This window comes from Agelaius phoeniceus, chromosome Z, assembly GCF_051311805.1.
Source record: "Agelaius phoeniceus isolate bAgePho1 chromosome Z, bAgePho1.hap1, whole genome shotgun sequence".
In the NCBI taxonomy this organism is placed as follows: domain Eukaryota; kingdom Metazoa; phylum Chordata; class Aves; order Passeriformes; family Icteridae; genus Agelaius; species Agelaius phoeniceus.
Genome location: NC_135303.1, coordinates 64,290,602 through 64,318,380, shown reverse-complemented (window position 1 = coordinate 64,318,380; position 27,779 = coordinate 64,290,602). Strand labels below are relative to the sequence as shown.

General features: G+C 32.9%; 1 protein-coding gene across 46 annotated transcripts in view; it reads right to left on the bottom strand.

The window, feature by feature from the left end:
- PTPRD (protein tyrosine phosphatase receptor type D) overlaps positions 1 to 27,779 on the bottom strand; it is a 1,163,353-nt gene that overhangs the window by 999,753 nt on the left and 135,821 nt on the right. Inside the window, exon 1 of one of the 46 annotated variants that reach the window (XM_077171997.1) lies at positions 16,933 to 16,950. The exons of the other annotated variants lie outside the window; for them this stretch is intronic. The gene's annotated coding sequence lies outside the window, so the exon portion shown is untranslated. Of the gene's footprint in view, positions 1 to 16,932; positions 16,951 to 27,779 lie in introns of those variants that run through there. 46 annotated transcript variants of the gene reach the window in all.

Sequence of the window (27,779 nt, the reverse complement as noted above, 5' to 3'; positions counted from 1 at the left end):
AGTCGAGAGGAAGTAGCACAGGCTGGATGAGCAGACAGTGAGATGGGCTGAGAGCTAGATGTGTTGACAGGCCCAAACAACAACAAAATATAGGACAGTAATGAGCACCATAGCCCAGGGCCAAGTACTGGGTCCAATCATGCTCAATATCTTTATTAATTTCAGAATGATAAGGCAAAGTATACCCTTAAAATATTTGATTATGTTGCAGGACAGGGAGGGGAAGATAACATGCCAGAGGGCTGTGCAGCCATCCAGACCTCGTAAGGTTGGAGAAGTGATCTGATAGCAACCTCATACAGGTAAATAAAAAGCAGTGCAAAGTTCTGGATCTTAGGAGGGGAAGGCATGCAGGATCCATGATGGGCATTATTCTTCTTCAAAACTACTTTACAGGAAAGGCTATAGGGGATCAGATCTGCATGTGGAAACAGCAATGTGTCCACAGGACTAAGAAGACCATAGAAGCTTCGCAGAGTGGATTAGGTGGAACATTTCAAGCAGGTCAGGGGAGGTGGTCTTTCCACTCTACTCAGCCCTGGCGAGACCACATCTAGGGTATTCTGTCAACCTTTGATTTCCCCAGTACAAGAGAGACATGTACTACCAGAGTGCATCCAAGAAAAGATGACTTAGAGGCTCAAGAATCTCTCCTATGCAGGAGGACTGAGAGAACTGGGAATGTTCAGCCTGGAGGAGAGAAGATTTAGGATGATGTCTTTAATTTGTACAAACATATAGGGTGCCAGTATAAAGAAATTGGAGCCAGGTTGTTTTCAATTTTTTTTATTTTGTTTTCAGTAGAGGCCAGTGACATGACAAGAGACAATGGGCACAAATTAAAACACAGGTACTTCCATCTGAACAGCAGGAGGCACTTTTTCCTCTGCAAAAGTCGCTAAGCACTTGCACAGGTTCTCAGAAGGGTTATGAATGCTTCTTGAAGATACTCAGAAGCTATTTGAACATGATCACAGCCAACTTTCTGCAGGTAACCCTGCTTTAGCAGGGAGGTTGTACAAGAGCCTCTTCCAGCCTTCAACTATGCATTTCAGCGATTCTTTTGCTTAGTGATTCTGTGAAACCCTGTGGTTTTAATAATTGCAATAAATTGATCATCAACATTTGTCACACATATGCCATGTGAATCTTGACTGATTTTCCCACATTTAAACTAAGTATATTGCTCAATGACTAACACAAGGGATACAAATAACCTGTTTCAATATCAAAATACACACTAGTTCTCCCAGTCATTGTGAATATAGAACCTAGTTTACACATAATAATGCATAAGCTAGGTCAGATTCACAGCATCTCACATCTGCTAAAGGGCTGTATGAAATAAATGAGTTTATGGAAGGTTATTTCTCCCTTACATACTATTTTACCTTCTGGCAATACAGTTTTAGCTTCTGGCAATTGCCATTTAGGGACAGAGAATAGGTAAAAGTTAATAAAGCTGTACATGAGGTTGTAATTTGGAAGAGATACCTGGTATTTGTTGTTACTTCTATCCAATATTAGTAACTAATATAGTGTATCTAGTAATGTGCAATTTTCTATGACTGCTTTCTTTTGCTTTAAAATATTTGCGCAGGTTTCAGTCCTAATTGTTGAAATAATAAGTCATTAATGGTGACTAACCAGCAAGGGGTATCTGAAGATAGGTTCCTAAGAATAAGGGAAATAAGTTTCAAACAGAAACAATTGTCATTTTTTCAGCAAAGTGGGTTTTTGAGCGTAAGAAGAGGGAGGAGAGGGTTAATTCAATGATAAAATTAGAAACAGACCAGTGAATGAAGAGCTTACTGATCAGAATCAGGAAAAAAAAGAAACAGCTCTAGCCAAAATGCAAAATAAAATTCAAAATCCTTTTGCTGCCACCTTTCAAATCTGTTTTCCATACACTGACCCCATATGAATCTTCAAATTATTTTGTTTCTACATATCTCTAGTTACATGAAGAAACAAGGAATTTCAGCATTTGATAGCATGGTAAAACATTCTTTCAGTGTCAAGTTGATTGGAAGTTCTTCAAAGGGGCCACTGTTTCTGGATAATAGGTAGTTGAAAGATATAAAATAAGAACATACTTTGTTGCTGAAAACATGAATAAGTATAAATAAAAGGTGGAAAGGATACAGAGTAAGAAAAAAAATGTTATCACTTTTTACACTTAATGTTAGGATTTTATGCATTTTTACTGTATTTCAGTGTATGTATGCAGAAATTGTTTTAAAAATGTATGAAATAGTTTACTCCAGCTTTAAACTTTAAAAGCCCTCCCTGCTTTAACACAATAAGTTACATACTATCGGTGTAGATTAAAAAAATTATATACCTCATTTAAATTTCAACATGCTGACCAACAAATATATTGTTCCATTTAAATTATTAGAAAAAATGAAGTAGATTTCAAAATAGGAATTATCTTCCAGAATTCAGTTCTCAGGATTAAAAAAACTCTAAAAACTAACTGATTTCAGGTCTTGTGATAGAGGTGGTGTGTACTAATTAGATAAATGCTACAAAGCAGGTCTAGATTTACGGAGGATGTCAAACATCCATGGAAGTGGATGGAGTTAAACTCAGGAGGATCTAAAATTTCAACTAACTAAAGCAGATTTTAGTAAATAAACCCATCGAAACACATGGGGTCTTTTTAGGTCAAAATCACAGAAACAATTAAATGAGATACTAAAAACATCCAGTCATATTTAAAATGACATCTTATTTTTATTTTTCTAAAAGATCGCTCATTCTGAAATTCTGATAGATACTATAAAAGAAAAAAATAAAGAAATTAAGAACTATGTTTTGGAAAAATGAGTTAAAGTTATTTTAGACTATTTTTGGACTCTCTCTTTCTCTCTCTCTCTCTGTCTCTTTCTCTGTGTAGTGTTTTTCTTCTATTTAAGATCAGATGGGTTCTTTTTTTCAGCCTGAAAAAATAGAATTTTTAATAGAAAACAAAATTGGAACATTGTACGTATTCAAAATTAATATAACTTTCTATAAAATGTTAAGGCACACAGCTTTGTACTGAAAGTCATTTTTATATATCTGAATTTTGCAAAAATCTGTTTTTCCTTCTTTGCTTATTTGGTGCTTCCCATGATAAATGCTTACATTTTTGTGTTAAGTCAAAAAAAAGAGTGAGGGATACAGAGATTATCTTTATAGAAACATGCAACTGTGGAAGAACCTCTTGGTACCAGAGTAGTGCACTATTGCAGACTCCCAGAAATATTATGAAAGGGGATCTTTGTGCATATTTTTCAGGAAAGAGCTCTGGCTCCTAACATACTTTACACCCTAATAGCAGGAATAAGGGATATTAATTGATTTTGCTGGTATTGTGCAAGGTTCAATATCTCAAAACATCACTTAGAGACAGGGTGAAAAGCAAATAAGACATTTCATAATTATGAAAACTCTTTCATATGCAAGGCTGAGTTGACCAACGTACGTCAAGTATCAACCAGATGTAAAGAAGAAAAGGAAAGATCCCACATCAAAACTTTAACCTTTTTACTAAGCTCTTGGCTATTTTGACAATCCTTTGAAAAAGACTCTTTGCATTAAACATATATATCTGGCTGACTGATTCATCAAATAACAAGCAAAGCACAATATGCAATAAAAGATTTTTCTAAAATGTTAACAATACAAACTATTTTATCAGTTCTTTAAGCAGAACTTTGATGCTTAAAATAAAGATTTTTGTAAGATACAAGACAAATGAAGTGTCTTCCAGGCTCTGTAGGTGAGAATACATTTTTGAAGGAGAAATTTTCAGTCACCACTTCTTAAAAATTATTTTATTTCTAGATTCTATCCAGGATTTATATGGAATCACTTGTTCACTGCTCAAAAGAACAGTGGAAGTCTTCTACTACTAATAGAGCATTAAGGGCTTTAGCTTTGAATTCATCTCAATTCTTATGCAACCTCTAGAACACTTCTGCAACAACTTCTGCACAACTGTTTTATACAGAATTGTAAATTTTCTAAAATTTGTTTAACTACTGTTCGGGGAAACAGTAGATCAACCTACTTTCAATTTACTTTTTGGATCAAGATTAGGTCGATGGGAGAGTGAAGTGAACACTGATTTTTTTATATGCCAGCAATTACAACAGTAAAAAGGAACTACATTTTAAGAGCCCCAGCAGATTTCTTAACATAGTATGCATGATCAAGCAATTCCCATGAACAATTTAAAAGTCTTATCATACAAAGGCCCTAGTGCCTTTTTCAAATTTAAAAAAATCAATCTAACACTGTTTCTTTTGAGATCATTAAAAATGATTCATTATGTTATATATTCATCCACTGTACTTACCACGTAATTCACAAGCCTCACAAACATGCTAGCCCTGTACTGACCACTGACAAGCACATCACTTTAAAGAAAGGGGCATAAATTTATCTTTTCAACAGAATTTTCACTTTACTTAACAAATTATCTCAAAAGATTGCTTATTTTAATTAATTCAGGGCTTTTCCATATGGATAATATAGGACTGTTTAGAATTAAAGTCAGAACTGTGTAACTATACCCCAATAAATGAGATGTGCAGATATTGGTTGCTATAAAAATAATAATCACATATTTTTACTAGGATTTATTAACAGATATAATTATTGCCTATTACAAGCCTTGTACTTAGGAAAGAGTGACAACAAGGACAGTTACAAAGAAGGTACCTATTTATGGAATGCAATGATTATACATTCCAATAATAAAAGTCGTGCTCTTTCACCACAGAAACTCAAGAACTCTTACTGTGCTGTAATTCCAATTCTACTACAAACAAATTAATATTATGTTTCTTAATACATGGTAAAAGGTAGACATTTTTGTCTTTCAGAAGTATTATTTATGGATTGTGTGTAATCTCATTAACTTCAGCAGATAAGGGATTACATCATATCCATATAGATATAAATAAAGGTTTATTTTAAGGTTGGTGTTCATATATTCTCATACACATGTAATAAAGCACATACATTATAAAAAAACCATTCATGGAGAATATGCAAGCAAAGCCTTCAGATGAATTTCAGAATCTGTACTATTTCTTCAGGAAATGAATAATATAGCACATAAAATATCAGACCATCTTTAGCAATTTAAGAATGCTAAGGCAGTTGTCCTTTCACTGATCATTTCACTGATGTCTCTCATGTTAAAATCTAGAAAATAATAATCAATAAAAATCAATAAACCAACAATACAAAAACAAACCCCAACAAATCAAGCAAGCAACCAAACAACTAACCAACCAACCAAAAAAAAAACCCACAAAATCAAATCAAACCAAATAATAAAAAAAAAAGGCAGGCAAAAAACACCTGGTGAAATTTCAACTCATGTTTATCTGGATATATATATTTTCAAGAGAAGTAGGAAAGGAAAAAAAAAAGGTGAATTATTCATGGATAAAAAAGGGATATAAATTAAGAATTTATACTTCAGTGGAGGATATGGTGAGTATTGTAGCAATAGTCCAAAAATAGTTGTTCACTCAGATGTTCATTACTACTTGATGATATTCTCCAAAACTAATTACATGGAAAAGCCTATAAAAAAATAGGGTAATGAAATAAAATGAGCTTAAAAATGGATTATTTAAACTTTCAGTGTTTGGAGTAAGATTAAGAGCTAAATAATTTTCCCTGCTAAAGCTAAACACTAAAACTAATATACTTTGGTTTTTTTTAATAACCTCTTTCAACTACAAGTCTTGATGTATCTCAGAAAGATAGATGTTAGATGCAAAGGTAGTCAATACAGTAATCTTTTGTGAAAAGCAGCAGAATGTTGTGCACTGCACTATTTTATCCAAAATCATTGCTGTTTAGCTCATTCTGTTAGCTGAGTTTGCTAATTTAGGGACCAACATTGGTATTTTTAAACAACAAAATAATCAGTGCGGAAGCTCAGATACTCAAAGTGCCATTGGTCACATTGGTCACATACCTACTGGCAATATTAGATGAGCGATTCAAAAGTCTTAATAATGAGGTAAATTCCTACATCAGTAGGACTACAAAATTTGCAGTAATTGCTATTTGTCTAATTCAGTAAATAGATATTGGAACATTGTATAATATTCTACATAAATTTACGGAGTTTACCTCTCTAGGGAGGAAAAAAGTAAATAAATATAAAGGAATGAAAATCTGCAAAACAATTAATGCCTCTAACCCTCCTGAGCAGGCTTTCTCTTTTTTTATTGCTTGTTAATGCTTCCAATTATTTTTTTTTTCCTTAAACAAAACTGAAACCCATATAGTCAAGATCTAATGGAATGTAAAAGGGGAAAATTTTCTGCTTTCACAGAAGGTTTTACCAAATGGCTTCAGTCTTCTTATTCCTGGTGCCTACTGTTGATGCAGGAGCACAGACTGACCCAAGTAAGTTTACTAGCATAAAATTATCACTTATTTTCAACATTGTTTAGATGATGTAGTATGTAGTGCAGGAACTGGACAAACAATTCCCTGTAATGAACCCTCTCTTTTTGTTACTATTTTGACATCCTTATTTTAGTAGAGCAACCTGTGGATCTGCAATGAATTTTTCTGTCTCTTTACTGAGCACTGCCCACTGCTTCTATTTGAAGATAAGAAAAAGAACATAATGAGCATAATGATTACTAAATTTTTGATTCTCTTATGGAAAATGGTGGAAATTAAGGAGTATAAATTTAAGAATATTTAAGTATCCATCTTTTCAAAGATGTAATTTCTAAATTGCTTAGTAATGAAGAAATTCACTGGGTTTTAGTAAAAAACCATTTTATGTGAAGCTTATTTTCTATGAAATTTATTTTCTATGAATCCTATCTGGTTATTGTTTCAAAAATATTCTTTTTCTCTAATTTTCCTGTATACAATGTCACAAGCACAGAAAATTTCAAGTCAGACATAAAGCTGTCGCACCTTAATGATTTAGTACCCACTGCCTCCTGGGCTCAGCTTGGGCTTCCTAACATATAAATGATAGGGAATAGTGAGAATATATTTTTGTATAGATTGTCAGAAAATTTTGAGAAAAAAAAACCCTGAGGGTTGCTAGTAATTACAAATACAGTAAAACTAGTAACATTTGCACTAAAAAAATAAATCTCAAAACAAAGATGTCAAAATATTCCAGCATTTGTAAGCTGTAAGTCTGAAATATCATGGAAATTGCTTGACTCTCTCACCTCTATATGTGGATCTGAAGTTAGAGAAATTAAATTTGTGTGGTGTAATTACTTCTACTCCACCCTGGAAATAGCTATTAACATCAATTGTAATCGTATGTACAGATCAGAGTAAGAGACCCCATCCTGCAGATAATAAAATGTTCATGCACAAAGGGGAGGAGAAGGAAGCCCTTATAATAATGTTAGGAGCTACTCATTACAAATTGAAAATTACAGACCAGAGGTTTTTAATCTATTTTTCCACACTGGATGTAAACTCAGAACAGCAGCACATTCAGAGTAGAAAGGATGCAGATTATAAAAAGCTATCACTTATTTTTTAAGCAATGAATGCCCTTTCAGAAAAAGAATACAACCTCCAATACTTAGATAGGTACCTTAATTCCAGATAATTCTTCCAGGGTCTTTTGTAGTGAGAGAGCAGACTGTATTTTTCTAGTCACTGTTCTCCACCTTCTCTTCCCTAATGCAACAGAGAAAGCTATACTAAAGCTCTCCTATGCATTTGTTGCATAGTTTTTCTATTTTGTTTCTGCATAGCTATGCCTTTCCCTTCCTCTACATCATATACTTCAGTTTCAGATATTCAGCCAACACCTAATCCTAATTTCTTATATCCTTTTTTATTTCCCTGTTTCCTTGTCTAACATAGATATACATGTACATTAATGAGGAAACTAAATTAAGTTCCTCTCTGTTTTCTTAGCAACAACAGAGGGTGGGGTGTACGGTAAGGATCATATGTGCTTGACTTTTGACTTAGTAAACATTCCCTTTTGTCTTCTAGAGAAGAAAGTATTCACTTTCCTCTCATTCCATGACTACTCTGAGAATCAATCTTTCATGAGTGTTTCTTTCCAAAACCCAAAATCTGCAAAATGGTTGACAACAAACCCAGAACACAGGCTTGGATTGAGTGTAATGATATGGAGCAACACTAATTGTTTTGGACTGACAGAAACTAAAAAAGCATTTTGCCCCTTCAAAGAATCAAAGTGTATTATTGTGTATATTTGTAATGAAACTGAGGCTTTGTATCAAAAGCTGAGCAAAAGTAGCATTGTAATGCTCTCTAGACATATGCTTTGTTCCTGAAATCACAAGTTTAACTTGCTTTTACCCTGATCCAATGTCTCCACAAGAATGTCATCGGGGGAAAGGAGAACCAACACTTTGTAAACACTTACAGATCCCCATGAGCCTATGACATGTGTGTCTTGAGCTGACCCCCGTCTGCTAATGCCTGGGCTATATTCATAGACCATGTATCAAGGGCTAGCCTAGCAGAGCTCATATCCTTTGGTAAACTCTCAGGATAAAATAGAATTACTGTAAAAGTATTCACACTTCTTTCTACATGGCAGCAATTGGTCTTTGCAAATAAAGATGAGTTTATATGAGTCACTACCTTTGGCATATAAAGTCCTTTATTTTCCATATATCATAGAGGCCAACATCAAAGAGACTTTTCTCTATACTAACTCTGTTCTAATTATACTCCTATATCATAGCTCCTATATTAAAGCTCCTATATAAGTAAACCAATTTGCCACAATTTGTGCAGGAATATGCTAATGCAATGCACAGAAGGTGCACAGAGTTCACTCTCTCCTTCTTGTGAAAATATTATGGTTGTAATGCAGTTATTATTCCAGATAACTCTCAAGACTAAGAGAGTGATTATTCCTCAAAACCTCAAAGTTACTCTGCAACTATTTTCTGGACATATTATCTGGTCTGTAAAATTAAATATATTCATTGGGTTCTTTAATTAGTTTTGATTACTTGCACCTAAATGTTAACAATTCTTACATACTCTTAATTTTTAAAATAACACATCTGTCCCATTTTAAAATGCCATTTACACCACATAGATGTTCTGTATCCACTACAGTCATTGGAGTTTTAAATATAACCTGCCCATTGTGTGAAGGAGCTAGATTTAGTTTTAAAAATTAGCTCACTGTGAGTTTCATGTACAATCACTGTCTACCACCGAAGGGTCAACAATATTTTGCCTCAGTTCTATCATATCTTTAGTAAATTAACTCCTGACCAAAATTTTCTCATACAGAGGTTGTTCCAGGAATTGAATCATCTTAGTCTTTCTGAATCTGAGTGCCCTTCTGTTATACTCTGCCTTCTTGGAAACCATAATTCTGTGCAGCTCCTAAGGTGCAAATCAAGTGTAGGTTTATACCTACACTTAATATAGAGATATAATAAAATGGGAGTGTTTTTAAAAATGTTTTGAGGTTGCTTTTTTCTTTTCTGTTCAACTTTACACTCTACAAAGCTAACAAAATATTTTCATCTGTGTGGAGCCAGAGATAGCAAACATGTATGAGAAATCTTCACTGCACCTCTGCGTGTGGGGCAGATATGCTATTCCTCTCTTTCTCTGTATGGTAAAAAACATAAGAATGAATGAAAATTTCCCAATAACTTAGCATATTTTGTTCCCTCTTTTTTGAATCATATCTTGCTGAGTAAGGATGGAATCACCTCTGGTTTTCCAGCACACTTCACAAAATTCTAATCTGCCATACTATCAGCACAGACAAAAGCTGATTAAAAATTCATAATAAATGTTATATCTTTGGACTTCCAGAGTGATGAAAGGATCACTTAAGGTGGTCTGTATTACTGAATATTTCACCCAAAAGGTGAAAGAGTGCACTCTGGAGTCTTTGCCATCTAGATGAGAGCATCTAGAAACTAAAAGTATACTTACATAAAATTGCCATGCAGTTCCTGAGCATGATATGTAACAAGAAAAGGAAACAATACATAAATCTTCAGCAATAATGAAATAGAAACAAACTATTTTAGTAAAGAAAACTTCCTCTACTGTTGATGTACATATATATCCTAATACACTACAGAGAAGACACAATTGCCATGAAATATAGTACCTTCACTTTTTTGTTGAATTCAAACTAATCTGAAGTACCTAAAAACTAAAAACCTACTGATAATGACTCAAAGTATAAAATCTAGATGAAAATACTGAAAATATATATTGGGCGTATATAATGAACATACACTTACAATTTGGTTTATCTGTTTTAAATATAGAAGATCCCCTGAGATTTATTTTTTTTTAAAAAGATCCAAGAAAAAAAAAATTCTAAAGGACAGAACAAATTCAGAGAGTTGGTGTGTCATGTAATTTAGTTGATAAAATACTGTGAAATCCTTATACTGGTTGACCTCTTTTTAAAATAATGTTGCCATCAATGATCCAGATCTTTATCTCTGTGGCTTAAAACTGAGGCTGAGTTACCTTTCTCATGAGAATAGCATGTAAAGATATTACTATTTTATGGAGAAGATGATTTTTCATTTTACGCTAGAAAGCATACTTGATATATGACTAAAAATCTTTGGTCATGCATACCTTAAAAAGGCAAAATGTAGTGAATTGCATTTGTATTGTTCCAGTAAAATCTAAAATAAGTGGAACCATATAGCTACATAGTAAATTACTTAGCTCAATCTCCTTCTGTTTTACTTGGCTCCCCTCTCCCATTTTATCAGAATGATGTCAAAAAAACCCTATTGCTTTCAACAGATATTATTTGTCTGTAACTAAAAAAGACCAACTTTTTTTAAAGTGTTACTCAGGATATGTGCAGAAAATGTATCAAAAGGCTATTCAAAATACATACAGTTAATTTACATCAATAGGATTAAGGGTAAAGTATATTTTGATGCAAAAATGATGGAAGTTTCAATCCTTTTTCATTACTGTGTAAGAAAAACCAAATAAATTTTAATTTTTTTTTTAATTTTGGTCATCAAACTCATTGTTGAGAAAAAGGAATGGTTAATTAGAAACAGACAGTCTCCTAGCAATAATTATTATATAAATAAAGAAATCTAAAAGCTTTATTACTTAATCTATAAGAAGTTCCCTCATGTAACTGGTCTTTGAAAGTGCAATTTTTTCTCTAATCGTGTGTGAATGTGTAAATACTTTGAGAGAGAGTGGTTACTTTCAGAATTTCTGTAACAAAGTCCTTGAAAAAATATAAAATTCTAAAAAATTCTAAAAAAGAAACAAAATATTGGAAATAGTATTTTTGTATTATCCTAGCACTTTAATAAAAATATTGTAGTTATGGAAAATTTAAATTACAGTCAGTATAAATAAATGAAAAGAAAAATACTTGATCTCAACTAATTACGTTCACAAATTCCAAACTTTTTTTCCTGTTTCCTTAAAGGTGTATATAAAACTTTAATAGGATATAGGATAAAACAGAACTGTTGGCCTGACATCCCACAGTAAGTAATTTCATCACAGAAAATAAGCCTACTTTAAAATTATTATTATAAAGTTACAGAGTCTGTACACACAAAACATAGTCTCTTTTATATGAAAATCCTGTCTAGATTTTTTTTGAACTGTCAAAACAATGTGTGCAGAAAATTCTTTATACTGCAGTGTTTTTTCACATTGCATATATCATGATGGATGTTTGAAAGTTATAGTTAAAGCAGTGAAAATGCTGAGCATGTCTGTATCAATCTCAAAGAAATTTGTAACTCTGTATGAAGCATGTGCTGCATTATACCTGCTTTTCTTCTAGACTTTTAGAGACGAAAATTTTCATCCCTCTGCCTCAGTCATTTTAAATTCCTTTTTTATTTGGAGAAATTGTGAAGCACAATTTCCTTAGCATATTCTACATATCTGTAGAACAAAGGAAATAATTTCACTCTTCTAAAACCTAATAGGAAAGAACCAAATGAAATTATATTATTCAGTACATATATTTTGGGGAATAAATTAAGAATGGCTGTGACAGGACAGTGATTTACAAGTGGAGAACCAAGTTGGAATCCCCCTTCTGGAAGAGTTCTAACAGTTTGGCCTATTCTATATAGATTATATTTGATAACAGATTGTGGTCTAGCAAAAAGCAGAGGTCTTCCAAAGTTACTGACAACTTCACAAAAAAAAAAAAAAAACAAACTACAAAATAATTTCTAGCCCTTATACTTAGCCTTCCTTGACAGATGTTCTGTAGGAGATATAGGAAATAGTTTTTGCCATGCAGAAATAAATCAAGTTAAAAACATTTATTTCCTTGCCAAATATTGCTATGCAGCAACACCAGCTGATCTTGGGGTGCTCATGTAGCTCAGGATAAAAACAAAGTGAAAGCATAAGAGGGGCTGAGCTAGTCGTGAGGATGAATTAGTATTCATCAACCCAAAGATTTTTCCATTGACTGGTAAGCTGTCCTGCTTTCAGCTTTGCTTATTTTACTAAGCTAGAAGTTGTTGTCTACTAATTCTAGAAGTTGTTTTCAAAAATTGCTTCTATAAAGGCTTTCCTACTTGAATGCTGAATTTCTTCTGAAGGTATCACAGCAACTAACTGAAATTCTTAATAAAACTTTGCCAAGTAACAAGTTAGACTGCTAGAAGTATGACCTCAACATAACTTCATATTCTACATCACATAATGTTAAAACTGGATAAACGCAATAGTTACAAGTTTTTCTAAATAAATATAGCACAAATTAGTAATGGTTAAGACAGAACCAGCATTTATAAAATGTGATTAAAAAAATGAATACATGTAAGAACATATTGAAATACATATGCTCTTATGAAAAAAGTGATGAAGACTACATTAAGCAGCCTAAAAGATTTGTTCATATTCATGGGCAATTAAAGAATACAGTCAAAATAAGGAAATTCTGAGTAACTCGTGATAAAAAAAATAATCTCTATGATTTTCTTTGATCGATCTCTTGGTATTTGGCTGCTCAGTATATTTCCAAGTTCTGACTTGAGTTTAGATAAAAGAAAGAACATTTTTGCATGAAATTTATTTTCAGACAATCCTCTACCAGAATTTATCCTTCTTATAGACCATTCTTGTTTCAGGATAATTTAGATCTGATTTGAGAAGAGAAAAAAAAGAAAAAGGAAACAACAAAAAAATGCCTAAAGAGTTAAAAGTAAAAAAAAAAAAGATGTCTTGCGTCTGCTGCTCTTGCAACCCTGAGAAAAGTTACTTCATCAGAGAATTCCTTATTCTAGACCAAGTTATGAAAAAGAAAATATATCTATGATGTAAGTTAGTGTGTTACTTGCAGTAGAAGTGATGTAAAGATCATGTAAAACTCAAAGTGTAGTAGCTAAAACTTTTTCAAATAAAACTGTTCACTTATCATCTGTCAATGTGCTATTATTCTGCACCTACTAATTCTACTAAAATTCCTACATTTAATAACAGAGCAAGTAAGATCTTCATGCCACACACACAAAACTTCCTAGACTTTTTGCTTCAAGTTTAGCTATGTATTCTATCATAAAAGAGCTAAGGAAGAGAATAGAATTGCTCACAGATTGCATTTCACAGATGAAGTCAGACAAAGGTCAATTACTTGCTGACATTTGTACAATTGCCAAATCAGGTGCACTTGCATTTCTTCAACTTTTCAGGAGGAGGCACTAAGATGCAGTAATATAACTAACAAACAGTAATGTGAACATGTTCTGTTTTCGTTCTGGCACAAACATTGGTCTTGTTATTATATCCCATAAAGTATGTAAGGGATAATATGTCTGTGATAATCACCTTACAGATGCTGTGATAGCATAATGTCACTCACTACAGAGGGAATCACATCACAGGAGGCCTGTACCTCCTGCAAAATTAGAAGGCTGCCTGAGTGCCAAACATTGTTACCGGTGCATTGCCTAGCACAGGGGTTGCTTTAATGACTCAGCAATACACAGAGATAAAAATGTTCCGTGAAAAATGGTCAACCTGCTCTCAAGACAGATACATGTTATAGGCACAGAAACTACAGGATCTTCATATTACAAAACATGCAAACTGCCTTCTGAGATTCTGTCAAAGTTTCTTGGGTTTTTTTTGCTTTTTTCCCTATTTTTAATGTATATAATAACTATGTAATAAAGGATTCCTTAGCATCTCAATGCTAGAATTTTGAGAAAGTTGCTTTATATCAGAAATACAACCATACATTAGCATATCATTTGATGTAAAAATGAAAAAGAAAAACAAACCTAAAGTTTGCAACAATCTTTTCTCAATAGCTTCCTAATATTTATCTTCAGGTTGCACTGTGTCAGACTACTGTTGTATCTCAGAGAGTTGCATGACCTGTATTTCTGAATAAATGCTGGTTTTCTTTTACCTGTGCATATATGTCTAATTTGTTGTTTTCCCACAGGGTTATATTAGCCAAACATGAAACTGGGTCAGCTTAAAATAATTCTGTGTGGTGCTGTAGGGGCGGAGATTGTTTGACTTTTTTCACGTAAGCAAAATAATGTTTTTTACTGAAACATATAATAAACTGCTTGTATTTGTATGCATTTCAACTGTTCAAAGCACTCAGTCTTGTACTCTTCACTGACTCTGATGGTGGTTAATATTTTTAGGCAGAATGGCAGGTAGAAAAGGAAATTAAAGTGGGTGAATATAGCTAATGTCATTTGTGGCAGTGACCTAAACTGATAGTATGAGACAACTGATTATTCCAGTTTGTTCCAATCACCACTGCTAAACTGTTAACCAGCACCCTGCCTATAGTATTTTCACACAGCAATTGTAAAGACATCAAATTTAATCTGATATTTCAGACACAAATTTTAGGGATACTACCAGTGACATACTACTGGCAAGTGGAAATCTGTATAAACAAGAACTGAAATGGAGAATGTTATAGCTGATTATTATATCCCTGTGATATAATAATAAGATGCCAGTCTTATATGCCTGACCCCATCAATATAACATCTAACTAAACACAAAAATTTATAGTTTTGAATACTATTGACTGGCTGAACGTTTGTAATCAACTAATACTTTTCCAATACTTCAGAATATCTTTGGCCAAAATATTAACTGAGGGGAATTGCACTTAATATGAAGCATTATTAGTGGTTAATATGAACTGTATTCTAGTTGTTTTTTCATGAATTTTATTAATTATTTAGAATCAAATTGTCCAAATAGACCCCAGGATTAAAAATATTGTAGATTAATTAAAATAACAGAAATGGTAGAAAATACATAAATTACAAGCAATTCCTTTAACCGGAGTGTTCTTAAAATTTATTTTTTAAATGAAAAAAATGCAATTCCCATCATGAAGGAAAATCATTATGTATAGAAAACATGCCTGTTTCCTCCCTCTGAAATGTTCTGTATATCATCAGAAAAAGAAATAAAAATAGGGTTTCTGCTGAAAGTATAACCAGACTACTTGTCTTCTTCCTTTATATAGGTTTTTAAATGGAACCACTATGAGTGAAGAGTCATTCATTGTATAAATTACAGAATATCTGAAATTTAAAGTTAGTTATTAGAAGGAAAAGCTTTTTAGAAACTTCTTCGTATAATTCTTAAGTTCAACGGAAGTGGTAAAAGGTGGTGGAGTGGTAAAATATGTTCAAATAATTCTCACAGAAAGCATCCTTAAGGCTAATCACTTTTTATATATCTAAGACATTTGTAAGCCATCTGTTAAATGCAGAAGTAATAGCCTGCTTTTCCAGTTAGTAACAGCACTAACTTTTAAGATCTTAAATACAAAAAGCTAGGGAAATCTCCCAAAATACTAAAACTAAATAAACTGCATAAAATATGAGTGCTTGAAACATAGCAGTATCCCTTGTGCAATACTAGCCACAGTTTTAGTAGAAAACCTTCCACTCCATCATCTACTATAGAAAATGGAGAAATGAAAAATGAAATCTATAATACCCCGACTTTGACAGTCAAGACACATACAGTTCATAAGATGAGCCCAGCAGGAATAGCATACCTCTAGATTTTTTCATGGAAATTTGGGGAATAAGAATAAAGAATCTGAACTACGTTTAGCCAACACATTATGTTCTCACTGAAAGATACAACAAGAAGTTAAATTGTGATTCACTCCTTTGGGTATGCAAAACTGGGTTGGAGGGCAATAAGCAAAAACAATCCTTCCACAGCTAAATTTCATATTTCTCTCTCTTAGGCAAAAAACCCCCCAAAAAACCAAACCAAATCAAACAAAAAAAAAAAACCCAAAACAAAACAAATAAGAAAAACAAATCAAAAACCAAAACCAAATAAACAAAAACAAAAACCAAAACCAAATGAGAAACCCCCACAACAACAACAACAAAAAACACAAAAAAACCCAACCAAACCAAAAACAAACAAAAAACTGGCTCAGTCTTAGCATGTATATTTCAATTTCCACAGTCCCACAGGCTTTGGAAGCAGGAAATACAGACTCTTACACTGACTCTGAGGAAAAGGATTTAAGTGGCTCTTCCACTGTTGCATATACTTTCATCTTTAGAACAAGGACAAAAATGATCTTATGTAGGTACATAACATACATATCATCCTAATAATTATTCCATGACTGCACAGTGTGACTGCATCACAGCTTTGCTATTGATTAGCTGCTATTGGTTAAATTTTGCAGTCTAGAATAGGTTAAAAAAATAATGCCTTTATTTTATGCAGTAGAAAAACATGTTCTTAGACTAAGTGGGGCACCTATGATGGCATAAAATCAGTCAAAAGGAAAAGCAGCATAAAGCAAAGCACTTCATGCTCTTATGATAGCTGAAATCTCATAGTTCTTTGTATCACAGCTTGCACGATACAATATTATTCCCCCTTTTGAGATCTTGAATTCAGGGATGCACTTACCTGACTGCATGAGAAGATTGGAAGTGTTTTCCTCCTATATGTCTCCCATTATCTGTTTGAATTTCAAGACTTCTGCAGTAATGTGTCTGGCTTTTTCTGCCTCTCTTTCTCCAGCAGAATAATAGAAAGAAAAGTCAAGAGATCTGGATCCTGTTAAGTGTCATAACCTTTATGCAGGTTCTTTTAGAACTTGGCTGCTAAGCATCATTTTCAGGAGCAAAAATATGCACTGTTATCCAAATGAATTAGCTCTGTTGTGCTAGTTCTCACTTGGTTGTAGTGCAACCAGATGACAAGGTTTCAAATGTGTTAACTTGTGTGATAAAAAGTGTTGAAAAGAGTTTCAGTCCCAAATGAGCTAACAAAACAACTCTTGTTTTTTGCCAATATTTAGCCCAAAGGATGGACTTTAACAATAGAAAAGTTTCCATATATTCGTATCTATCTGAACAAGGACTCACAGTTCAAGTATATGCATGTGTACTATTCTGGGAACATTTTCTGCAGGCATTTAAAATCAAATCTGTCGAATTGTTCATATATTTCTCAGTTACAAAACACTGGTGAATATACTAACACTCACTAATATATGCTCACATCAGATTATAAAGGCCTATTTCTGCAAGCTAAGTCCCCACTTTTCATAATTTATAAAATAAATAAGAATATCCCAGGGTTAGCTCATAAAGGGATGAGTGAAATACACCATGTAATGAAGGAGAGACTTTACCATGTTGGAAATATTATCATAAACTGAAGTCATAAATCCTTGTAATGTCTATATACGCAAGATCTCAGCATCCATAAACAATCACAGGATCAGTATTAAAATATGCTCAGAGAAGATATAAGTAGGTAAAGCCTAAACAAGTTACATTGAAAGGTGAAATAATGACAAATAAATTACTAAAACTGATCTGCTTTGTTTCAGACAAAAAAGCTTTGATTCTTCTCAAGGGAAAAAATATCTCATACTTACTGTTTTTAACAATATATTTAGGAGGCTGGTGATCTTATCCTCAATAATTCAGTTAACAGCTCAGAGTTGTTTTCAAAAGAAAAAAACTAGTTGTCAAAGTTGCAAATACATATTAAGATTTAGTAAAAAAGCCCCCTTTGAAAGAAATAAATAAGAGCTTTAATCTCAAATACCCTTTCTATGCTCTTACTCAGGTCACAAGACTGCCTGAATGCATGATTATTAAAGAGATGGTTCATGGCTTACTATTCATGGTATCCCCATTCACTAGATAATTTAGGTACTAATTTTTCACTATTAAATTTTGAAAAATTGGTTTGGATAAAAAGAAATAAGTGGGCTCATTTTTTGAGTGAATTGTTGGAAAAGCCCCCAAACAAAAGAAGGCTCACCAGTGGCCAGGCTTGCATTATTTATCAGAAGAAAAGATTTAATGAAACCTGATTTTGTATCTGTTTATTTCCCAACAAGCTGCATGTGTTATTATCTCCATCTTAGAACCATGCCATAATATCATCTGGTGCTCAATCCTACAACATTTGTCACAAATGGAGTTTCTTGTCACATATCTTAAAATCATACAAGGAGAGAAGTGAGTAACAGGAAGCTGTGGAGTGACAGGACAGGAAGGACCCAGGACTGTTTCACAGTGCTCTCTCATCCAGATGTACCACTGTGCTTAGAGACCATTAGAGAAATTTCTGGAAGATCCAGCATTAGAAATCTTTCACCTGCTTTGTCCATGACATCATAGGAACCTCTAATGAGTTAATGTTGGAGGAATCTAAATTTCTGCTGCATTTGGTTGAAATTGGCATAGCTTGAAAATTATTGGGAGACAGGGAGATTGGGAGAAAAGAATGAATGTCTAAGACTCTTCAAGGAATGATAAGAAACTCTTTAATGCTAGCAAAGTAATTGCTCTCCATGGTGAAATATCTCTCATTCTATAAGGCCACCTATGGCTATTAAACTACCTAAACAGTACCATTATAGTAATTAAGTGCTGAACATGCAAGACAACTGCCCCTTGAACATGGTTTGTTTCCCACCTCAAAGAGATCGGGTATATATAGTGAATAATAAAATAAACTGGTCCTTTATTGGAACATATACCTTCCACAAACCTTTTCTTCCTGTCATCACCACATTATCTGATACAAATAATATAAAATTAAACTTTATTTCATGTCACTATTACTATATTTAATGGGTTTACCTTTAATTACACAGATAAATGAGTCTTTTCCCCTTTTCTTATGGTACTGGCCACAGAAAGACAAATACATTCATCTAAACCAAAAATAATTGTCTGAGATATCTTTCAGAGATAAAAATAGATTGTGGTGCATTACATTTCCATTAAAGACAGAATGGGAACAATGTGATATATTTTAAGTTCTGAACATCTATAGCTGAATTTAACTTGTGACTTGCAACTGAGGAAAATACAATTCCTGAGGTTGTTTTGCCAAGCAGAATTTTAGGAGATTAAATGCATCATGATACATAATATTTCATTTTCTTTCATTTTGCCAGTAAGTGTAAGAGACAATACAACATAGCTTGGGCAACTTCTTTCCTTCTATTGTAATATAGGAAAATTTAACAAAGAAATTCACTCATATGAGACACTGTCTATTGTTCTAGCTTAACTTCATTGCAAAACATATATAATATACCTTAAATTGTCTGTGTACAGTTCATATACTTTAAAATCAAATTAAAATAGCATACTTTTTTCATAAGTACATAATGAATGTTCCCATTTCAAGTAAATAAATGAAAAAAAATAAAAGGAGGTTAAAAATTCTTTTCCCGGTGCTTATGTCCAGAGGAACCAGCTGGCTTCAATGCAGTTAGATTCAGTTTTTAGCCGAAAATTCCTAGTTCAGCTACTGAATGATATAAGGAGTGATTTTTTTCACTGATTTCATGAAGCAGTACAAACCAACTATAGAATAAGCAAGAATTAGGCCAACCTCTATTTATAGGCAGTTTTCTTTGTGAAGCTGCTTTTTACCCTTTCAGCAGCTCTTTCACACCATTCCAATTTCAGCTAAACAGCTAAAATATCTGTGATTTTTTTTTCTTCAAGTTTATATATTTTATTCCTGTGACATTTGCAAGAATTAATTGCTGATGACATCCCTCTCATCTCTTAGAATAACGAAACTATCAAGAAAAGTCTTTGAACTTAAAGTGACTATATTGTTAGCAAGAAGAGGAGTGAACAGACTTGCTCTCGTAGCTAATGAAACATCCTTTTGTCTATAGCTGCATTTCTGACAAACAGAAAACAGTTTTTCATATGACAGCTGTGTAGCCATAGTTGCTAACAATTACATTCCAAACACGAATTATGCTACCTCTGCATACCAATCTCTGTGAAAGTTACTTTTGTTATGTTGACTAAACAATAGACTGCATTTTGTAAACAAAGCAGACTTATATTCTTTTTCAACAGAAATAAATAATGCTCTATTTCAATATCTTGGTAAAATAAAAAAAAAAATAAAAAATCCAACATTCATAGAACTTGAGACATAATTGATGCATACATTAAAAAGAAAAAGAAAAAAGGGGAAAAATGAAGTTGGAAAAAAATCTGCTGTAGAAAGCCTGCAACGAGTTTTTACAGAGAGAATACAAAAAGTGCTCTCTAGAGTTTGAATCTGTTTGAGATGAAATTTCAGCCATAAGTGATGTTTCCAGAACTACAAATCAATGAAGAATGCAATCTGCAAATTTTAATGAGGATAATGTAAGGGAGTTCTACATCCAGATTTCTTCAAGAGATCATGACACCTTATGCCTGTTTTCTCCTCAGGTTGCTGAATTCCTTTATCAAAAACTGTAGATGGAAATATTCATACTACAAATGTGATGCTGTGTTTTGACAATGCCGAGGCATTAATTTGACAGATAAAATATCAAAAGCATAAACTTTACAAGATAATTAAAACTTGCACAAAATTTTGAAAGTCAATCAGTATATGCATTAATATGAATGCTATGTCCACATTTGGAAAGATCTCAAGGTCAAAAGAAAGATGTTTATGGAAATGAAAAACAGAACTATTATAACTGTACCATACAAACTCTCTGAAAGAGAAGCTTATATGTCATTTTTACTGCCTTGACTATTAGAGGTCTTTAGACCCCAAGATAGGAAAATCAGTTGGATTATAACAGGGTGAAACAGAGAAAGGTAATTTTGTCAAAATAAACAGAGTAGTTGGTGGAAATTATGGACAATTTTCCAGTCAGAGAGAAAAACAAAAGGAAAGAGGAAATATTAAGAAATTAGTGGAGAAAAAATGCTGGCAAATTAGGCAAAGAAATAAACTTTCTCTTCCAATAATCATTTGGTTCTCTTGATTATCAATTGCATGATTATTCAATTTTATAACTGAATGTGAAGCTTATATAGTCTTTGAAGACAACAGTTATATTGCTTCAGCTACATGCAATCTCACCATTCCTTTAAACACTGAAAACATTTTTTTACAGTTGATGTAATAGTCTTTCACCTATGATTTAGAGCATCTTCATAAATAACGAGGAATATTAACATGTCACTGATAAAATATATGTACAGTAAAAGTGCTTAAACCAACAGCACATGTAACACCAGTAACTGCTTGAAGCATATATGTCCTCATTTCCAGGCAATAGTCAAAATTCTTACATCATTTCTACCTGAAATTCAAAACTCATCTTATGATACTTCAGCACCTCAAAACTTTACATGCCGATGAATAGACCTCTAGAAGTTTAAAAAGACCCAATCAGTATAAAAATATTTACCCTAATTTCTCAGTGCAATCTCCCTGTTTCTCAAAAAGACAAAACATTAATTTCTTCAAGACTTCATTGGAGACAGATGTCTACAGATATTTTTGAGAATCTTTACTAATAAATTCCCATATCCAGACACTCAAGAAATCAAGATGGTAGATGAGAAGAAATATTTTCTAGGTGTCTTGAAAAAACTCTCAGATTTTATTTTAGTTTCACCCTACTTCTTTTGGACAAAACTGATGGATTTTTTTCATCCAAGTCAGGCATGCCAATGTCTGCCTAGGCTTACAGAGTTTACTGCTGCAGATCAGATTATCTTATATATTTTAAAGGATCAAATGCTTTCAGATCTCACAGATGAACACTTAGTCAAAGCAATTTTTCAGTATATACTGATAAAGGCAGAGTGCTTTGAAATTTAAAAGAAGAACACTGCTCCAACTACCATGCTCTAGTGGTGCAGAATGCCACATAACCATAGCATCAGAAAACATTTCTCCTCCAGGTTTTCAGTACTCCAGGTAACATGGAATATCAATGGATAAACTTATCCCTGCTTTCACCCTGCACATAATTCTTGCCACTGCAGGCAGTGAACTTCTACAACCTCTTGCCTCAAGAACTAGACAGAGAGTATCAGTACATTTAAGAGACTGGAAATTCATGAACAAGAGGTCTGTAAATAGAATAACCAGAGATATTCCTCTAACAATGTTAATGAAATCCTGTGGCTCTTGTGGAACTACAAAGTGTACGGACTGCAAATATTGATCTGGCACTATCTGAGGAACATCTACTTTTGCTATGGTCAGGCATAGAGGTTGGTCAATAAAGAGATGGGTCAGACATAATAGAAGCATTACTGCATTTGTAAGATAAAATAAATCTAAAAATGTCAAACCAAATATTTTATTGTGGTGATATCTCTTCCACTACTAATTGACTCAGAGCAGATGGTAAGTAACATCAGAATCCACTCTCATATACACAAAGAATAAGTACAGGAAGGAGAGCTTAAGGAAGGGAAGAATATGTAAGGGAACACTTGTGAAAGTGCAGACATACCTATTTCTCTTTTTTGCAAGGTGGGACTTGACTGATCCAACGTATTAGCTCTGTTGACCATTTTGTCTTGCATATATTTCTGATTGTATCTCTTTTTTTGTTGTTGTTTTTGGGGGTTCTGGTTTTGATGGTTATTTTTAGTTGTTTGTTTGTTTTTCTTTTTGTTTTTGTAACCCTGGCCTGTCTTCCATGGCTGCAATTAAGGGATCTAACAAAATAGATTTGACCTGTTACATTTAAGATTTTGTTTTGGACTAGAAGAGTTCTATGGATGTCTTACTTTGCTCTCAATTTCAGCTAGGTGAAGTAATTTCTATTACCCTAAAATTTAGCACTGTCCCATGAGACTATAATGGCATTGTTATGGCAGCTTATTGCTAGAGTTCGAAATAGATGAAAGAATAAAAAGGTCTGCAAAAGGTTTTTAAAGATAATCTGGGTTTGGCCTTACCCCCTTCTCCTCACTGATTTACAGAGGAAAAGAATTATTCTGGAATGAAGGACTAAGCCAAAAGCTTTGACAGTAAATTGCAAGACTTTATAACTGTGATGATCTCTAGTAAGTGAATAAGTGAAATTTCTCTCTCTATTTGAAAGTCAGCTTTGGGTTAGAAAGCAACATATATAACAAACACCCACGTATGTCCAGATCTTACTGTGGGATGTGAGCTCTAGGCACTGATATTTAACAGAGCCACATTCCAAAGTTGCAGATAATTTCCATATGCTATTTTTGTTTTCTGACCTTTCATCCTTTTTTTTTTATTTCTTTTTTTCCCCTTTACTTCCTAACTGAATTAAGACAACCAGCAAAGAGTTTTTCTCAGTTTATGTAATGGAAAGTATTGCAATAAAATAATTGGTAATACATTTCACATTTAATGCTCCTCCAACTACTTTAACATAAAGTGCACAAAATAATTTTATGTGTGCCATAAGAATGGCATTTGAATATAAAATAAATTTCCTGCAAAATCCATTTTTACTCTAAATTTCACAGCTTAGCTTGCCAAATTCAAATACCAGAAAATACAGAAAAGAGAAATGGATTTTTATTTATTGAAATTTTCTATTAGAGAAAAATACTTTTTTCCTTGCCTGAAGTTTTTATATTCAGACATAACTAATGAAGATTCAAAAAGTCAAAAAACAATCTTTTGAACATTTAATTTCTTGAGGATCTAATAAAACAGTGCTAATTCGATTTACTGAGGTCACATGGACACAATTAAATTCATTTGTTCAAATCAATGACAGCAATTTTGTCAAAGCTAATGAATGACACCATTTGTGACATTTTACATGAATTACATGTCATAGCTCAGTTACTCTAAACTGCAGCAAAAAAGTAGGACACTGAGAAAAAATAGCATTAAAGGGGGAGTAGAGAGATGAAATTTCTTAAAGAATGTTTCATTTAGCATGTACTTCTCTTTCCTTACAATAGTTGAAGGGTAAATCTGATGTAATCCCAACTGTATTTTAGACTTCACAAATAGAAAAAATTTAGTTTCAGCTACTCAAAAGCCATACATATGTAACAAGCTCGACTTTTATATTTTCATTGTACTGTCCTTTCATGACATTGTGCATTAAAACGACTGCAGCTGTCATAGGAAAACCAAGCTCCCTCAAATCATGAAAAACCTGCTCAGCAATAGATGAAAATGGCAATGAAATTTCAAGAAAGTTCAGACAAAGAAATGATAAAGTTTATTTTCTTTTAACATTATTAATGGGCTAAATATTTTAATAAAGAAAAATGGTGTTTGAATACCTTGCCCTATATTGTCATACAGTGAACATTTTATTTTGTGGTTGGAATAAAAAGTAGGAACATTTATTCAATGCTTACATCCTCTTTCAACACAGATTTCTTCTCTACACATTATTTTCAAGCATTTTATCAAGTGTAACATCAAATGAATCAAATGAAGATATTCCCACATCTTCAATGAGTTGATTTTCCCACCTCTAAGAGATTTTGCAAACTGAAAAATCTTGCAAGTATTCAGCCTAAATTTTCATTTTGAATGCTGAATCACATTACTCATATAAAACGTAATTAATTACAAAACACTTAATCCTCTCACTCTTTAGTCACTGCATTTTGGAATGCTTGAAACATTTTATTGCCTTTTTTTCAGAAGTCTTCCACCTAAATAACAATAATTCTCAATCTTACCAGAAATTATTTTTCACCTGTTCCCTAATGCTGTGTCACTGCATTAATTTCCTCTTATTTTTTGACACAATTCTACATTGCTTTAGATAAAAATTAATTAAAGAACCAACCCCCTGACAAAACACCCTCTGCATTTGAGAAAGAGGTCTTTATGGTTTTTCTCACCCTTCTCATTTTACCTTTTTCCCCATGTACTCCAGTAACACAGTTTTAAAAGTGTAGTAGTGTAACCTGTCTTGAACCATCCACATAGCTTTCTATAACTGACCTTCCTAAGACAATTAGTAAATTTGTAACTTCTATGGTATTTCAAAATATATTTTCCTAGTCATTAGGTCAAAATTTGAAAAAAGAAAAATCCAGAAATATAGAGACTGTGCCTTTATTCAGTCCTAGATCACTTTTTTCTTTTTTCTTTTTTTTTTCCTTAACAATTGTTTTATTTCCCTTTATATGATATAAATGATTCCTGGTTAAGTATTTCCTGTTAACTTGCCTCAGTCTTTGACAAAATGACTGAGACAAACATAAAATCAGATAAACAGAGCAATTAAAAATATGAAATCTGTGGAGACAACTGACTTTCCTTCTTTGCCTAAGAAAACAAAAAAACAAACAGAAATCTGAAATTTTCACCTATTGAGAAATAACAGCTCTGAAAAATCTACACTGAAAATTCAGAAGATGCACTGTTGTAAAGATTTTATTTCAGCAATCTCTATGCAGGAGCTGCTAATAAGAAATTGTATAAGGCAATAAAAAGAAGTTGGAAAAGTAGGTGTTCAGCTTCTAACACAAAAGAATTCCAGATGAGTTTCTTATGCAGTAATGGAAGAAGTTCAGTGAACAGGAAATTCATAAATAAAAACTAGCAAATGCATCAAAATTTTTTACTGTATGGATGTGCTTGCGGGATAATAAAGACACCTTTGTATGTGACAGAGAAAAATCATAAGGATTAATGAATTAATCTCCCATCTGTAACTAACTCTAGATGAAAGACATTAGGCTGATAACCAATTGTAAACATTTCCCTACCCTGCCAAATCACTCATAGTCAAATTAATAACACCTTAGAATAAAGGCTCTTTTCAAGTATTCAATAAAAACACACAACCCCAAAAAGACCTTTAACCCCCATACAAAAAAATCACAACAGAAAAAAAAAAAGATCAACTCAAAGAAACTTTGAGAACAACTGATGTAAAAGAAAATACACAACAGTCGTCTAATGTAAAAGCAATCAAAGTGACAATTTTATAGTTATATTTTTCTTTTCCCTAACTATAGTTGCTTTTGTTATATCTGGCCTTAATGTCGATAATGGGATCATGACTACATTTCTGTAGCTTTACTCTCTCCTTTCATCACCCCCAATCCCAAACCTAACAGAAAAAGAAACTTTAATACCTGACTGAAAATGCCAAGTGTTAAAACTACATCTTAATGATAAATTAATAGTAGTAAAACACTTCAAGAACACTCAATCTCTAGAAGGCTGTTAATCTCTCTTCTACCTCATGTTGCACACAGTATTAGATTTCACACTTTTCCAAATGTTACATATGGTTGGGAGGATTTCCTTTCCTCATGGTTAAGCATATCTCATTTTCTTAAATATTTTCCATTGCATCTTCTAGCCTTATGGTTAAGCATGGCATAAGGATAGAAGATGCAATGGAAAATATTTAAGAAAATAGAAATCTTTCTCAGGTAAGTAATATGTAAAAATCAAAATTGCATGGTGTCAGATTCTTCCCGTATTATCTACCCAGATAACCATCACTTAAACTCTTATATTCTTCCATTCTTTATAGTATTTTCCTTGTAAACCTGGAATTATTTGCAAATTGAAACATTTTAAAAATGATGAAACCTGAGCTCACAAACATAAGAAGATCGAAGTAGAAAATATATAAGAAGGAAGTAGATTAATCTCCTGAGAGGAGCTTCTTAAAAATATCACAAAACTAGATACTCAACAAAAAAAAATAAGATGATGGTGAACAAGTCTCTCATTCCTACACCACTCTTTGGATTTTATAACTTTAATAACACTCATGACCCTTTGTGATCTATCACATTGTTTGCAATTCAATAGCTTTTTTATTTAATTTTAAATTCATATCACTTCAGAGATATTGTATCACAAGTGGCAGGTATGATTGAATGTACACGAAGATTAAAATCAGATTTTGCCTTATGAATTGTACAATTGAGTACTCTGAAGCTCACAAAGGTTGATGTTGAAGCACATATTACTTAGCAAAGAAATTTATTTGCCATATACATTTTGGCAAAGCCTAACAAAAGAACAGACAGTGTGTTTGCAAAATTTCTTTGTATTACGCAGTTGTTGAGAAATACTGAAAAAAACACAGATACCTTTGTAGATTAATTAAAATTCCATGCATGTTCAAATTATCCCTTAGTGTAGGATAACTTTTTCTGTTGGTTTGGTTTGGCGGGGGGGGGGGGGGGGTGTTTTTTGTTTGGTTTTGGGTTGGGGTTTTGTTTGTTTGTTTGTTTGTTTGTTTGTTTTAGGGGTTTTTTTTGTACTGCAAAACTGTATGGGGTTTTACAGCTGTACAGGCTCAAACTTTTAGTAGAAAATCAAAGTAAATTAGGAATGAATCTTCAATGAGTGTCTCCCTCATGAATAATACAAGAATTAAAATAAAACTTGCTATATGCCGGTATGATAATAAACAGGTGGACATACATACAATATGATTTGTCAGTTCTAGAAGTTCCCCGGGGAAGTGAGATTAGCAACATCTAAGCAGAGGAAATAAGAAGCAATAGATAAAGAAA